The sequence below is a fragment of the Ranitomeya imitator genome, chromosome 5, assembly GCF_032444005.1.
Source record: "Ranitomeya imitator isolate aRanImi1 chromosome 5, aRanImi1.pri, whole genome shotgun sequence".
In the NCBI taxonomy this organism is placed as follows: domain Eukaryota; kingdom Metazoa; phylum Chordata; class Amphibia; order Anura; family Dendrobatidae; genus Ranitomeya; species Ranitomeya imitator.
This window is the reverse complement of record NC_091286.1, coordinates 117,273,280-117,289,311: the sequence shown is the minus strand read 5'-3', so window position 1 is coordinate 117,289,311 and position 16,032 is coordinate 117,273,280. Positions and strand designations below refer to the sequence as shown.

At 48.8% G+C, this 16,032-nt stretch overlaps 1 long non-coding RNA gene across 1 annotated transcript in view; it reads right to left on the bottom strand.

Moving 5' to 3' along the window:
- The window catches only part of LOC138680568 (uncharacterized), a 90,859-nt gene extending 89,637 nt beyond the window's left edge, over positions 1–1,222 (bottom strand). Inside the window, exon 1 of the long non-coding RNA XR_011321662.1 lies at positions 1,028–1,222. This is a non-coding gene — a long non-coding RNA (uncharacterized lncRNA). The remainder of the gene's footprint in view (positions 1–1,027) is intronic.
- Between the last annotated feature and the right edge of the window lie 14,810 nt (positions 1,223–16,032).

The following is a 16,032-nucleotide window of genomic DNA, read 5'->3' as shown; positions in this document are numbered from 1 at the left end:
TGCCCTTTAATCCCCAATCCCCACAGTTTTAAGCGTGCCCTAAAAACTCATTTGTTCAGACTGGCCTACCGCCTCAATGCATTAACCTAACTATCCCTGTGTGGCCCATTCAAAAAACCTAAACCATAATCAGGTTCCTCGCATCATGTTCTCATACACTTTATGCAGTTATTAGCCCTCTGTATCTGTACTGCTACATACTTAGGCTGTTAACTGGTTCATGCAGCTTTACATGAACACCTGAGCCTAAAGGTACCGTCACACATAACGATATTGTTAACGAAATCGTTATGCGTGACAGCGACCAACGATCAGGCCCCTGCTGGGAGATCGTTGGTCGCTGGGGAATGATCAGGACTTTATTTCGTCGCTGGATCACCCGCTGACATCGCTGAGTCGGCGTGTGTGACGCCGATTCAGCGATGTCTTCACTGGTAACCAGGGTAAACATCGGGTTACTAAGCGCAGGGCTGCGCTTAGTAACCCGATGTTTACCCTGGTTACCATTGTAAAAGTAGAAAAAAAACCACTACATACTTACATTCCTGTCGCGTCCCCCGGCATCAGCTTCCCTGCACTGTGTCAGCGCTGGCCGGAAAGCAGAGCGGTGACGTGGACTTCGGCATCGTTGGTCGCTGGAGAGCTGTCTGTGTGACAGCTCCCCAGCGACCACACAACGACTTACCAACGATCACGGCCAGGTCGTATCGCTGGTCGTGATCATTGGTACACTATGGCTGGTCCGAATAACTAAAGCAATTGTTATCATCCACCTCTCGTGTCTCCCCTTTTCCTCATAGTTTGCAGCTTGCGAGCAGCAGGGCCCTCACTCCTCTCGGTATCTGTTTTGATTTGTGTTTATTGTTATGCTGTAATGTTTATTGTCCGTACAAGTCCCCTATATAATGTAAAGTGCTGTAGAGTATGTTGGCGCTATATAAATAAGAATTATTATTTATTTTACTTACTTTTATAGCACCATTAATTCCACAACTATTTACAATTGTCAACTATTCTTGTTTGCTACCTGTTCGCAGAGGTTGGCATCCTCTTGAAACGCATCGTCGACTAGCCCTGGTTGTCCTCGCCGTCTCCACAGCCTCCCCGCAGCAGATTCCTCCTGCGGAATGCAGATTCACCCTAGCAGCCTCCACCAATGGGACACAGACTCCCCACAACAGATTCCCCCTGCAGGACGCAGACTCCCCCTAGCAATCTCCACCTGCTGAATGCACACTCCCCTTAGCACCCTTACCCTACTAGCCTCCCCTCACCCTGTTGGACGTGGCCCCCAGTTCCCACTAGCCTCGCCCTGGGCCCTGTTGGATGCGGCCCCAGTCCATGACTGGCTGCCACATCCAACAGGGCCCAGGGGAGGTTAGAGGGCTGCAGGGCAAAGGGGGAGGCTAGTGGGGACTTGGGGCTGTAGGGCCCAGGGGGAGGCTGGTGGGGACTGGGGGGCTGCAGGGTCCAGAGGGAGGCAGCGGCTAGTGGAGGCTGCAGGGCCCAGGGGGAGGCTGGTGGGGACTGGGGGGCTGCAGGGTCCAGGGGGAGGTTAGTGGGACTGGGGGCTGCAGGGCCCAGAGGGGGGACTAGTGGGGACTGGAGGCTGCATGGTCTGGGGGGAGGCTAGTGGGGACTGGGGGGCTGCAGGGTCCAGGGGGAGGCAGCGGCTAGTGGGGGCTGCAGGGCCCAGGGGGAGGCTAGTGGGGGCTGGAGGATCCAGGGGGAAGCAGCGGCTAGTGGGGGCTGCAGGTCCCAGGGGGAGGCTAGTGGGGACTGGGGGGCTGCAGGGTCCAGGGGGAGGCAGCGGCTAGTGGGGGCTGCAGGGCCCAGGGGGAGGCTGGTGGGGACTGGGGGGCTGCAGGGTCCGGGGGGAGGCTGGTGGGGGCTGCAGAGCCCAGGGGGAGGCTGGTGGGGGCTGGGGGACTGCAGGGTCCAGGGGGAGGCAGCATTTAGTGGGGGCTGCAGGGCCCAGGGGGAGGCTGGTGGGGGCTGCAGGGTCCAGGGGGAGGCTGGTGGGGGCTGCAGGGTCCAGGGGGAGGCAGCGGCTAGTGGGGGCTGCAGGGCCCAGGGGGAGGCTGGTGGGGACTGGGGGGCTGCAGGGTCCAGGGGGAGGCAGCGGCTAGTGGGGGCTGCAGGGCCCAGGGGGAGGCTGGTGGGGACTGGGGGGCTGCAGGGCCCAGGGGGAGGCTGGTGAGGGCTGGGGGCTGCAGGGTCCAGGGGGAGGCAGCGGCTAGTCGGGGCTGCAGGGTCCATGGGGAGGCAGCAGCTAGTCGGGGCTGCAGGGTCCAGGGGGAGGCTGGTGGGGGCTGGGGAGCTGCAGGGTCCAGGGGGAGGCAACGGATAGTGGGGGCTGCAGGGCCCAGGGGAGGCTGGTGGGGGCTGCTGGGCTGCAGGGTCCAGGGGGAGGCAGCAGCTAGTGGGGGCTGCAGGGCCCAGGGGGAGGCTGGTGGGGGCTGGGGGGCTGCAGGGTCCAGGGGGAGGCAGCGGCTAGTGGGGGCTGCAGGGCCCAGGGGAGGCTGGTGGGGGCTGGGGAGCTGCAGGGTCCAGGGGGAGGCAGCAGCTAGTGGGGGCTGCAGGGCCCAGGGGGAGGCTGGTGGGGGCTGGGGGGCTGCAGGGTCCAGGGGGAGGCAGCGGCTAGTGGGGGCTGCAGGGCCCAGGGGAGGCTGGTGGGGGCTGGGGAGCTGCAGGGTCCAGGGGGAGGCAGCGGCTAGTCGGGGCTGCAGGGTCCAGGGGGAGGCTGGTGGGGGCTGGGGAGCTGCAGGGTCCAGGGGGAGGCAACGGATAGTGGGGGCTGCAGGGCCCAGGGGAGGCTGGTGGGGGCTGGGGGGCTGCAGGGTCCAGGGGGAGGCAGCGGCTAGTCGGGGCTGCAGGGTCCAGGGGGAGGCTGGTGGGGGCTGGGGAGCTGCAGGGTCCAGGGGAGGCAACGGATAGTGGGGGCTGCAGGGCCCAGGGGAGGCTGGTGGGGGCTGGGGGGCTGCAGGGTCCAGGGGGAGGCAGCGGCTAGTGGGGGCTGCAGGGCCCAGGGGGAGGCTAGTGGGGACTGGCAGTCCCACTCCCCACTATCCTCCCACTGAACCCTGTAGGATGCAGCCCCCACTCGCCTTCCCTCATCAGCCAGCCACCTGAAGCCTCATCTGCTCGAGACTCCGAGAGACTGGCCACAGTGCAGTCTCCTAACTTGCAGTAAGTCTGACAGCCCCCCGCCGCCTCCCCCGCCTCCTCCTCAGCCTACTTTGTCAGGCCGCCGACACCTGGCACACGGCACGCTGCTCTGCTGCTCAGCATGAGGAAGTGTGAGCAGGAGCAGAGTGACGTCAGGACCATGATGTCCCCGGGCCAGTGTCAACTTAAAGGTACAGTGCCTATTTACGTCCGCCCGATGCATTAACAACACTGTAGGTGTATCTTTAAATCACCACAGTGTTGTTATGCATCGGGCGTTCGGCAGAACACAGAACAAAATGTCCAGGGGCCCGATGAACAGAAACAAAGAGAAAGGGGCCCGAGCGGAGTGACCTGCCAGCGTGTGCGGGCCCCCCTTTTTGCCTCTGACCAGGTCCGGGCCCCATACTGTAGTGATGGCTGTCATGCCCTGATGGCGGCCCTGTCTATACGTCAGTTCTGTTGGTCGTATATCTGCCAGCCACGTTGTGCCACTTACATTGTGTAGTGTAAGACAGAGGGCCTGTTTTTTGCTGCAGTCTCCCCCTCAAAAAAGGGAGATTTAAATTGACAACAAGTTTCTATATGTCAGTTCTGTTGGTCGTATATCTGCCAGCCACGTTGTGCCACTTACATTGTGTAGTGTAATACACAGGGCCTGTTTTTTGCCGCAGTCTCCCCCCCAAAAAAAGTGAGATTTAAATTGCCAACAAGTTTCTATACGTCAGTTCTGTTTGTCGTATATCTGCCAGCTACGTTGTACCACTTACATTGTTTAGTGTAATACACAGGGCCTGTTTTTTCCGCAGTCTCCCCCCAAAAAAAGTTAGATTTAATTTGACAACAAGTTTCTATATGTCAGTTCTGTTGGTCGTATATCTGCCAGCCACGTTCTGCCACTTACATTGTATAGTGTAATACACAGGGCCTGTTTTTTGCTGCAGTCTCCCCCCCAAAAAAGTTAGATTTAAATTGACAACAAGTTTCTATACGTCAGTTCTGTTGGTCGTATATCTGCCAGCCACGTTGTGCCACTTACATTGTGTAGTGTAAGACAGAGGGCCTGTTTTTTGCTGCAGTCTCCCCCTCAAAAAAGGGAGATTTAAATTGACAACAAGTTTCTATACGTCAGTTCTGTTGGTTGTATATCTGCCAGCCACGTTGTGCCACTTACATTGTTTAGTGTAATACACAGGGCCTGTTTTTTGCTGCAGTCTCCCCCCCAAAAAAGTGAGATGTAAATTGCCAGCAAGTTTATATACATCTTCTACCTTGTTTTACAGTAACATATAACAGTTGTTATTTTGGTTAGATTTTAACAAAAAATGAGGATGTCTGGTGGAAGAGACTGTGGGCGGTTGTTGCCAGCTGGTACTGATGGTGGTGGTGGTGGTGGAGCATCTGGTGGTAGTGGGAAAAGCAAAATAGCACCTAAGGCTGGAGGTGTTGAGCCAGCGTCATCGTCTCGGCTACACAAGGCCTCAAAGGCTCCCTTATCTGGGAGTAGGAAAACCGCTTTTAAAGCCGGAGCAGCAGGAAAAGTTTTGGCTTTCCTTTGCTGACTCAGCCTCTAGCTCTTTTGCCTCCTCTTCAGAAAGTTCGAAATCTAAAAGCAGCTAGTCGTCAGTGGATGCTCCCTGTCAGGAACAAGTCGCTTCTTCTGTCCTTCACCCAAAGCAAAAGTGAAGGATGCTGTAGGCGACACTACAGTTTACTCCATGGAGCCCTTTACACATAACGTGCCAGCGTTAGAAAAAGAACTAGTTAACAGGCCATTACAAGATGAATCGGACATGGTGTGCACAGATGCACAGCCACAGCTAGATTATTATGCTGTTCCATTGACTCTGATCACTACATTGCCCTCACAGTGTACTGAGCCAGAATCTGACCCCGATGAGACTATGGTGCCCCGTCCTGAACGTTATAGCACCTTGCACGGTGACACAGAGGAAGGTGCACATGACATTGAAGAGGAGGTGATAGATGACCCAGTTGTTTACCCAGATTGGCAGCCATTGGGGGAACAGGGTGCCACTGGCAGTAGCTCTGGAGCAGAGGAGGATGATCCGCAGCAGGCATCTACAACGCAACAGCTTTCATCTGGCAGGCCCGTATGTGGCCAAAAACGTTTGACAAAACCAAAAACACTTTTAGGACAGCGTGGCCATCCGGTAAAAGGAGAACAGTGTGCAATGCCTGAAAAGATATTCGATAGTAGGAGTGCAGTGTGGGAATTTTTTAACCAAGATCCGAAAGATCCGCGTAAAGTTATTTGTAAGAAATGCTCAAAGATCTTTAGCAAAGGGAAGAATGTCCAAAATTGAAATACAACGTGCATGCGTAGACATTTAACCAGCATGCACTTGCAAGCCTGGACTAACTACCAAACGTCCCGTACCGTTGGTGCACCCGCTCAGAATGAAGGTAGTCAGCAACGGTACATTGCTTCCCTCACTGTAAGCCCACCGGTTAGGACACCACCAACAGCAAATGTGGAGGTATCGTCGCAAGGCCAAAGCAGTCAGGGAATCACCAGGTTCTTGGTAGGAAACACTGTAGGTAGGCCAACATCAAGAATACCATCACCAACCCTCTCTCAATCTGCCATGTCCACCACCACCCCCGCCAGTTCCACCATATGCAGCTCTCCAGTCCAGCTCAACCTACAAGAGACTGTCGTTAGGAAAAGGAAGTACTCATCTTCTCATCCGCGTACACAGGGTTTGAACACCCACATTGCTAGACTAATCTCGATAGAGATGATGCCCTACCGGTTGGTTGAAAGCGAAGCTTTCAAAGCCCTGATAGCCTATGCAGTACCACGCTATGACCTACCCAGTCGACACTTCTTTGTGAGAAAAGCCATCCCAGCCCTCCAGCAGCATGTCAAAGACCGCATTGTCCATGCACTGAGGCAATCAGTCAGTAGAAAAGTGCACCTCACAACTGATGCATGGACCAGTAGGCATGGCCAGGGACACTACGTGTCCATCAAGGCACACTGAGTTAATGTGGTGGATGCAGGGTCCACAGGGGACAGCTATAGTGGGACAGTTCAGCCTAGCCCACGGTCTAGGAAACAGTTGGCAGTAGGCGTTTGGCCCTCCTCCTCCTCCACCATAAGCGAAAGCTCGTCCACAGAGCGCAGTCACCCGACCACTCCATCTGCACCTGCCAATGTTGCACACGAGGTGTCACATTATGGAACAGCTAGTGGTAAACGTCAGCAGGCTGTGTTCGAAATGAAGTGTTTGGGTGACAACAGACACACTGCGGAAGTACTGGCCGAGTACTTGCGGCAAGAAACTCAGTCATGGCTGGGCAGTGTACATCTTGAGGCAGGCAAGGTAGTCAGTGATAACGGATGGAATTTAATGGCTGCCATAGCCCTTTCAGAACTGAAACACATTCCTTGCCTGGCTCACACCTTGAACCTGGTGGTGCAGTGCTTCCTCAAAAATTATCCGGGGTTACCAGCCCTGCTCCTGAAGGTGCGAAGACTTTGCTCGCACATCCGCCGGTCGCCCGTACACTCCAGCCGTATGCTGAACCATCAGCGATCGCTGAAGCTTCCCCAGCACCGCCTAATAATCAACGTTGCAACAAGGTGGAACTCCACACTGCACATGCTTCAGAGGCTGTGCGAACAGAAGCGTGCTGTATTGTATTCGTGGGAGGATACACATAAACGGGCAGGCAGTTAAATGGCAGACATGGAGTTGTCTGGTGTGCAGTGGTCAAAGCTCCAAGACCTCTGTCAAGTCCTTCAGTGTTTTGAGGAATGCACACGGCTGGTAAGTGCAGACGACGCCATCATAAGTATGAGCATCCCACAGTCAGCCATTGTCTGCTCAGGGAACTCTCCTGGACGAGGTGGCGGATGAAGAGGAGGAGGAGGATGATGATGGGGATGAATATTTATGGGAGGATGATGCTTCTCAGGGGGCAATAGAAACTGGTGGCGTTGCAAGGTCAGGTACAGGGTTTTTGCGGGAGACAAGTGGTGTTGATTTGCAAGAAAGTGCTCCTCAACCCAGCACAAGCAGTGAATTGACACTTTGAACATTGGCCCACATGGCTGATTATGCCTTGCGTATCCTAAAAAGTGACCCACGTATTATAAAAATGATGACCGATGACAATTACTGGTTGGCCTGCCTCCTGGATCCACGATATAAAGGGAAATTACAAAATATCATGCCACATGAGAACCTTGAGCAAATATTGGCTACCAAACAAGCAACTCTTGTAGATCGTTTGGTTCAGGCATTCCCAGCACACAGCGGCGCTGATAGTTCTCACACGAGTTGTAGGGTGCAACATGGCAGAGGTGTTAGAGGTGCACAAATCAGAAGTGGCGTTGGACAGAGGGGTTTTATGACGAGGTTGTGGAGTGATTTCGCAATGACCGCAGACACGACAGGTACTGCTGCATCGATTCAAAGTGACAGGAGACAGCATTTGTCCAGTATGGTTACGAACTACTTTTCCTCCCTTATCGATGTTCTCTCTCACAGGTCATTCCCCTTTGATTACTGGGCATCAAAAATAGACACCTGGCCTGAATTGGCAGAATATGCATTACTGAATATTTTCCCAGCCTCGAGTTCATATGACGACATCCAGCAGAGGGCGCATCACCGCGAATGAAGGTAACTACAGGTCATTGACCTACTTTCCATTCATTAGCTGGGGTTTTACAGGCGGGAGCACAGCTGCATTATAGCAGAGCTCCTGCCTGTAAAATAATTTAACCCCTTCAGATGGATTTACATCGTGGGACGTGACAGATCATCAGAAGGTATGAGATATTGTTGTTTTTTTTATTTTTCCTTTGTTACAGAGCGAGGGTCTTCAGGTGGATTACCAGGATAATAAAATATTCCAACAACCTGTGTTTTTATTTAATTAAAAGACTTTGTAATAATGTGTGTGTGTGTGTGTGTTTTTTAACCATTTCATACAATTGGATTAATAATGGATAGGTGTCATAATTGACGCCTCTCTATTATTAATCTGGCTTAATGCCACCTTACAATAGCAAGGTGACATTAACCCTTCATTACCCCATATCCCACCGCTACACGGGAATGGGAAGAGAGTAGCCAAGTGCCAGAATAGGCGCATCTTCCAGATGCGCCTTTTCTGGGGTGGCTGGGGGCAGATGTTTTTAGCCAGGTGGGGCCAATAACCATGGACCCTCTCCAGGCTATTAATATCTGCCCTCAGTCACTGGCTTTACTACTCTGGCAGAAAAAATTGCGCGGGAGTCCATGCCAATTTTTTATGCCATTTAACCCTTTAATTTAATAGCTAGAGAGCCCAAATTTTGCACATACACACTACTAACATTAGTAGTGTGGAATATGCAAAAAAAATGGGGATATGAGATGGTTTACTGCATGTAAACCATGTCTCATATCATGTCGGGTTTAGGAAGGAGATCGCAAAAGCCGGCAATTGAATTACCGGCTTTAAAGTTATCTAGCGCTGTATGAAATATTAATATATATACATATATGTGTCTCAATGACATATATATATGTATATATATATATATATATATGTACCTATTCTATGTGTACACATTAATTCTACCTATTCTATTGTAAGCTGTTAGTGTGATATTACTGTACACCGCACTGAATTGCCGGCTTTTTTCTCTAACACTGCTAAGTAATTCTCGCAAGTCACACTGCTGGTCCATGTGTAATCCATATTTTTCTTACCCCCATAGACTTTCATTGGCGATTTTTTGCGCAATACGGTGACAAGCGCAGCATGCTGCGATTTTCTACGGCCATGGAAGACCTTATAATACGGATCCGTTAAATACGGCTGATAGGAGCTGGGCCATGGAGAATCATTGGGCCGTGTTATGCGTATTTTACGGATGTATTTTCTGCGCTCATACGTCCGTAAAACTCGCCAGTGTAACATAGTAACATAGTAACATAGTAAGGCCGAAAAAAGACATTTGTCCATCCAGTTTAGCCTATATTCCATCATAATAAATTCCCAAATCTACGTCCTTCTACAGAACCTAATAATTGTATGATACAATATTGTTCTGCTCCAGGAAGACATCCAGGCCTCTCTTGAACCCCTCGACTGAGTTCGCCATCACCACCTCCTCAGGCATGCAATTCCAGATTCTCACCGCCCAAACAGTAAAGAATCCTCTTCTATGTGGGTGGAAAAACCTGCTATCCTCCAGACGCAAAGAATGCCCCCTTGTGCCTGTCACCTTCCTTGGTTAAAACAGATCCTCAGCGAGATATTTGTATTCTCCCCTTATATACTTATACACGGTTATTAGATCGCCCCTTTTTTCTAGACTAAATAATCCTAATTTCGCTAATCTATCTGGGTATTGTAGTTCTCCCATCCCCTTTATTAATTTTGTTGCCCTCCTTTGTACTCTCTCTAGTTCCATTATATCCTTCCTGAGCACCGGTGCCCAAAACTGGACACAGTACTCCATGTGCGGTCTAACTAGGGATTTGTACAGAGGCAGTATAATGCTCTCATCATGTGTATCCAGACCTCTCTTAATGCACACCATGATCCTGTTTGCCTTGGCAGCTGCTGCCTGACACTGGCTGCTCCAGGTAAGTTTATCATTAACTAGGATCCCCAAGTCCTTCTCCCTGTCAGATTTACCCAGTGGTTTCCCGTTCAGTGTGTAATGGTGATATTGATTCCTTCTTCCCATGTGTATAACCTTACATTTATCATTGTTAAACCTCATCTGCCACCTTTCATCCCAAGTTTCCAACTTATCCAGATCCATCTATAGCAAAATACTATCTTCTCTTGTATTAACTGCTTTACATAGTTTTGTATCATCTGCAAATATCGATATTTTACTGTGTAAACCTTCTACCACTACTACTAGTGTGACGCTGGCCTAACGGTGTCTGCCGCTGCTTGTTTTTCTCCACTGAACAAAGCTGAGCCTCAATTTTCACCATTTCAGATATTAAACTGAATTTGGCCTACTGGTTTGGTTGGCCCTACTAACAGTGTCTGCCGCTCCTTGTTGCTCTCCTCCACTGAACAAAGCTGAGCCTCAATTTTCACAGTTTCAGATACTAAACTGCATTTGGCCTACTTGTTTGGTTGGGCCTACTAACGGTGTCTGCCGCTCATTGCTTTTCTCCTCCACTGAACAAAGCTGAGCCTCAATTTTCACCGTTTCAGATATGAAACTGCATTTGGCCTACTTGTTTGGTTGGGCCTTCTAACGGTGTCTGCCGCTCCTTGCTTTTCTCCTCCACTGAACAAAGCAGAGCCTCAATTTTCACCATTTCAGATATTAAACTGCATTTGGCCTACTTGTTTGGTTGGGCCTACTAACGGTGTCTGCCACTCCTTACAGTTGTCCTCCACTGAACAAAGCAATGCCGCCTGTGTACTCCTGTTACCAATTTTGAACTGCATTTAGCCTACTTTTTTATTTTGGGCCTACATCTGTGTTTCCTCATCTTCCTGCCCATTGCCCAGCCACTGCTAGATGAGTCTGCTGGTACATTGACCCAGACCACTACATTCCCCTTGCACTCTACACAGCCAGAATCTGACACTGCTGAAAGTCAGGTTCCCCTTCCCGCTTACTATAGCACCTTATATGAGGACAAAGAGGAAGGTGCAGATGAAAGTGCAGGTTCATTCATCAGGTGGGGGCATACTCATTGGCACTGGCACATGGCCCCTCATAGTACGCAAAAGTGTCTCTGGCAGTTGGAGGCACCGCCTGCCATCAAACACACCGCCGTACTATGAGGGGCCCTGTGCCAGTGCCAAATAGTGGGCCCCCCTGCTTGCTCAGGATCGCAGCACTTGCAAAGTTGAAATACTTTCCTCTCCCTGCTCCACCACCGTGATGTATTCCGCGTTTCCCGGGCCCACAAAAATCTTGAGCCAGTCCTACACCCCCACAACTTTAGCCAAAAGAGCTCCTGTTTTCAATGCCTAACTATTATTATAAAGTAAATTAAGATTGACAAGCTTCAGTAATACGAATTGTTGTTTTTGGCATTAAAATGGACACTGTAGGTGTTTTCCTGTCCTCCACTCACTGCCGACTTTGATTCCCCATTGACTTGCATTGGGTTTCGTGTTTCGATCGAACCCCGACTTTTCGCAATAATTGGCCGATTTCACCCGACCCGACTTTTGAGAAAGTCGGGTTTTATGAAACCCGACTCAATCCTAAAAAAGTAAAAGTCACTCAACTCTAGTTGTCAGATTAGATAATGAACAGAGGCAGGTGAAGATTAGGTCTAGTGTATGTCCATCTGTGTGGGAGGCTGTGGAAGACAGCAGACAGCATTCTGTTGTGCTTAACAGAAAACCCTTGATGGAACATGAAAGAGAAGAAAAACAATTATTGTTTTCATCACTGTGTTGCGTTACGATTCAAGAAGGTACGTAGGCTTTTGCCGTTCCAGGGAAGGCGCCTACAATCTTCCTGTAATTATGTCATCCTCCTTGATTAGTGTCACTGCTCATGCCCAGGCTTTCAGATCTACCCTGTCAAGGCCACAGTAATGTACTGCCCTGCGCAATTTCTGTCAATGGAACAATAATATAAGCAATTATATTACCGTCCAAAATTGTAACAACCACCGTTGTTTTAAAAAAACAAAAACATTTAATTTACTTTCACTAAGTGGAACTTATCACCCCAAACATCGAAGGTGAGCTAAGCCCAACAGCATCAGGGGATTCTCTTAAGCATTCTGGAATGCTCCAGATAAGCCCCCGATGTATCCGGAAAGATGAGAAAAAGAGGTTAGCTTATACTCACCCAGTGGTGTTCACACTGCGGGACAGTCCGAGGGGTGTTGCGGTCCGGTCCAGCGCATCCTATCTTCATCAGATGATGTCCTCTTCTTGTATTCACGCTGCGGCTCCGGCGCAGGTGCACTTTGTCTGCCCTGTTGAGGGCAGAGCAAAGTATTGCAGGGCGCATACTTTGGGAAAAGGTCTGAGAGGCATCTCTTGTGCGTGAACATTGCCGCATACAGACTGTATTTTTTTTGTGCACTGGTGTACCAAATGGCCACACTCTGATTGTAGGCTGGCTGTCTCATCGGTATTACTGCACCTGTGTATGCACCATCTTTAATTGGGTTCGCTGCACCCTGATAGTGCATTTGTTTTGAGGCCTGGGCAGGTAAGCATCTCTGCCTTTTTCTTGGTGTTTTCAAATCTTAAGCTGGCAAGCTCCCCTTAATCTGCAGCTGGCAATATCATGATGAATAATAATGTTATAATAATAATGTCCATATCCTGAATTTAATTGCTCAATATTTCTTCAAGAAATATACTTGCTTACAAACGTTGGTAGCTTTGGACAGAAAAATGTCTGCTCATTTCAACTATTCTTATGTAATAAGCATGCCCTCCTGATTTTGCAAAAACAGAATGATCTGTCAGAGCGCTGCTAGATATGCAAAGTGGCAACCTGTTGGAATTTTTCATTGCATATGTTGGAGAATGTGTACGGGCAGCATAAAGCAGCAATGGACTATAACATGAAACAGCCAAACTGTAGAGTGGGTTATTTTGAAATCAATGATAGAATAAAATAATGACAGCTCACCAGAAGGATATCAATATGTGACAGGTTTAATCCTGATTGGATGAAAGCAATAATAAAAAATGGAAAATGATTTGTTCTAGCTCCTTATGCTAAAATCCAAAAATGTATAGTAAGAACACTTCATTAAGAAAAGCTACCACCGAGCAACGAAAAGCACTCCTGCGATCATAGGCCGGTTTCACACGTCAGTGGCTCCGGTACGTGAGGTGACAGTTTCCTCGCGTACCGGAGCCACTGACACACGTAGACACAGTGAAATCAATGCATCTGTGCAGATGTCATTGATTTTTTGCAGACCGTGTCTCCGTGTGCCAAACACGGAGACATGTCAGTGTTTGTGGGAGCGCACGGATTACACGGACCCATTAAAGTCAATGGGTCCGTGTAAAACACGTACCGCACATGGATGTTGTCCATGTGCAGTCCATGTGCCATGCAGGAGACAGCGCTACAGTAAGCGCTGTCCCCCCCACTGGTGCTGAAGCCGCGATTCATATCTTCCCTGCAGCAGCGTTTGCTGTAGAGAAGATATGAATAATCGTGTTTAAAATAAAGATCCATGACCCCACCCCCTTCCCACCCTTTGTGCGCACCCCTCCCCGCTGTTATTAAAATACTCACCCGGCTCCCTCGCTGGCTGGCGCTGCTTCCTGTCCTGGCCGCACCTTCTACTGTATGAGCAGTCACGTGGGGCCGCCCATTACAATCATGAATATGCGGCTCCACCTCCCATAGGGGTGGAGCAGCATATTCATTACAGTAAATGAGCAGCCCCACGTGACCGCTCATACAGTAGAAGGTGCGGCCAGGACAGGAAGCAGCACCAGCCAGCGAGGGAGCCGGTTGAGTATTTTAATAACAGCGGGGGGCGCACAGGAGGTGGGAGGGGGTTGGGGTCATGGATCTTTATTTTAAACACGATTATTCATATCTTCTCTACAGCAAACACTGCTGCAGGGAAGATATGAATCGCGGCTTCAGCACCAGATGCAGGGGACAGCGCTTAACTTTAGCGCTGTATCCTGCACGGTGCGTGTGGTACCCAGTGGGCACACCGGCGCCACACGTGTGCCACACTGATGTGCCACAGAAACGCACCGGCACACGGACACGGATAATTCCGGTACGATTTTTCCGGTACCGGAATTATCTGGACGTGTGAGACTGCCCTTAATCTGAGCCTGAAGTTCCTTGGTAACCTTAATGCTTATATTTAACAAATAATTAATAAAATACCCTTTGATCTGTCACACACAAGCAGACCAAGTTATCCATTGCAACTGTGGGAAAACTTATATTAATCAAAATGAATCAGACATGTATTAGCGCCGATTTTCATTCACTACAGCTGATGCCAATTTTTAGATCAGCTGTTTCATCTCCTTGTCTGTTGCCAGTCTTCTACACTGTTCTGCTGCCACTACGATATCAGTATACATAGACAGTATGGAAGTACATTACGACATACAGCTCTGGCAAAAATTAAGAGACCATTGCAAAATGTTGAGCTTGTCTGATTTTTCTCTTTATAGATACATGTTTGAGTAAAATGTAAATTGTTCTTTTATTCTAGAAGCTTCTGACAACATGTCTTCGAATTTCCACGCAATAATTTTTGTATTTTTTATCTAACAAAGAAAAATGGTCAAAAGGTAAAAAAAAAACAGTGCTTTCAGACCTCAAATAATGCAAAGAAAACAAGTTCATAATCATTTGGAAACAACAATACTAATGTTTTAACTCAGGAAGAGTTCAGAAATCAATATTTTGTGGAATAACCATAATTTTTTTACAGCTTTAATGCGTCAAGGCATGCTTTCCACTAGTCTTTCACACTGCTTCTGGTGCAAACATTTAAGCAGTTCTTCTTTGTTTGATGGCCTGTGAGTGACTATCCAGCATCCTCTTGATTACATTCCAGAGGTTTTCAATGGGGTTCAGGTCTGGAGATTGGGCTGCCCATGACAGGGTTTTTGGTGTGGTGGTCTCTTAATTTTTGCCAGAGCTGTATATACTGTAGTAGTACTGGACGTCCTATGCCCTGACTTCCTCATCATTTTTTGCTACCGAGGAGTTTCTACCTCTACTACTGATACTGTACAGCCACGCCAGCCACATATCTCCTGACTGTTATTGTATTTTATAGTGCTAGAACTAATTTTTTGCACAAAAAAGATTTTCACAAGCCATTGCTTCTTCAGTTTGAAAACAACTAGTCTGTTTGTATTGCCTAAAAAGTAACTATTGCCTTGATAAAAAGATTCTGTAATTGTTTTATCACTTTCAGAACATCCAAATTGATTCCAAGAATGCATATTTTTGAAACTCCTATTTGAGAAGGTACCACATCTTCACTAACAGCTAACCTATTGTAGCTCCCTAGATAAAAGCAATATTTTTGGAAGGCTTGTGAAAAAGCAAATACTTACCTTGGCAAAGAACAAAGCTCCTGGACAAATACAATATTTACACCAGTTTTCAGTACCAGCTCTATGCTGATGACACCCAACTACAAACATAGTCTTCTGACACACCTTCATAACTACAAAAAAACAGCGTTTGTCTTTCTGCTTTCTCTAGCATCATGTTCTTTCTCTATCTAAAACTGAATCTGTCAAAAACTGAACTCCTTTTGTTTCCCTGCTCTACTAATCTTACCAAATCCGATTTTACATTTTCCGTGTGTGGTTCTACCATTACTCCTCAGCAGCATGCCCGCTGTCTCGAGATTATACGCTGCTCAAAAAAAATAAATAAAAGGAACACAACGCATGGTAACTCCAATCACACTTTTGCGATATCAACATGTCCAGTTATGATGCAACACCGATTGTGAATTAATTTCTTCTGCTGTTGTGCAAATGGAACAGACAACAGGTACAAATGATAGGCAATGAGCAAGGCAACCCCTATGGAGGAATGGTTCTGCAGGGGATGATCACAGTCCATATCTCTATTCTCATTCTTTTGGCTGTTGTTTTGGTCAGTGTTGCATTTTGTCATTGCTCTCACCCCTAGAGTTACCATAAAGTAACATGAGGCGGTGTCTACAATGCACAAAAGTTGCTCAAGTAGTGCAGCTTATCCAGGATGGCACATTAATGCTAGTTATAGCAAGAAGTAGCTGTGTCTGTCAGCACAGTGTTTAGAGCATGGAGCAAGTACCAGGAGACAGGCCAGTACACCAGGAGATGTGCAGTGGCCGGAACAACCCAGCAGCAGGACCACTACCTACTCCTTTATGCAAGCAG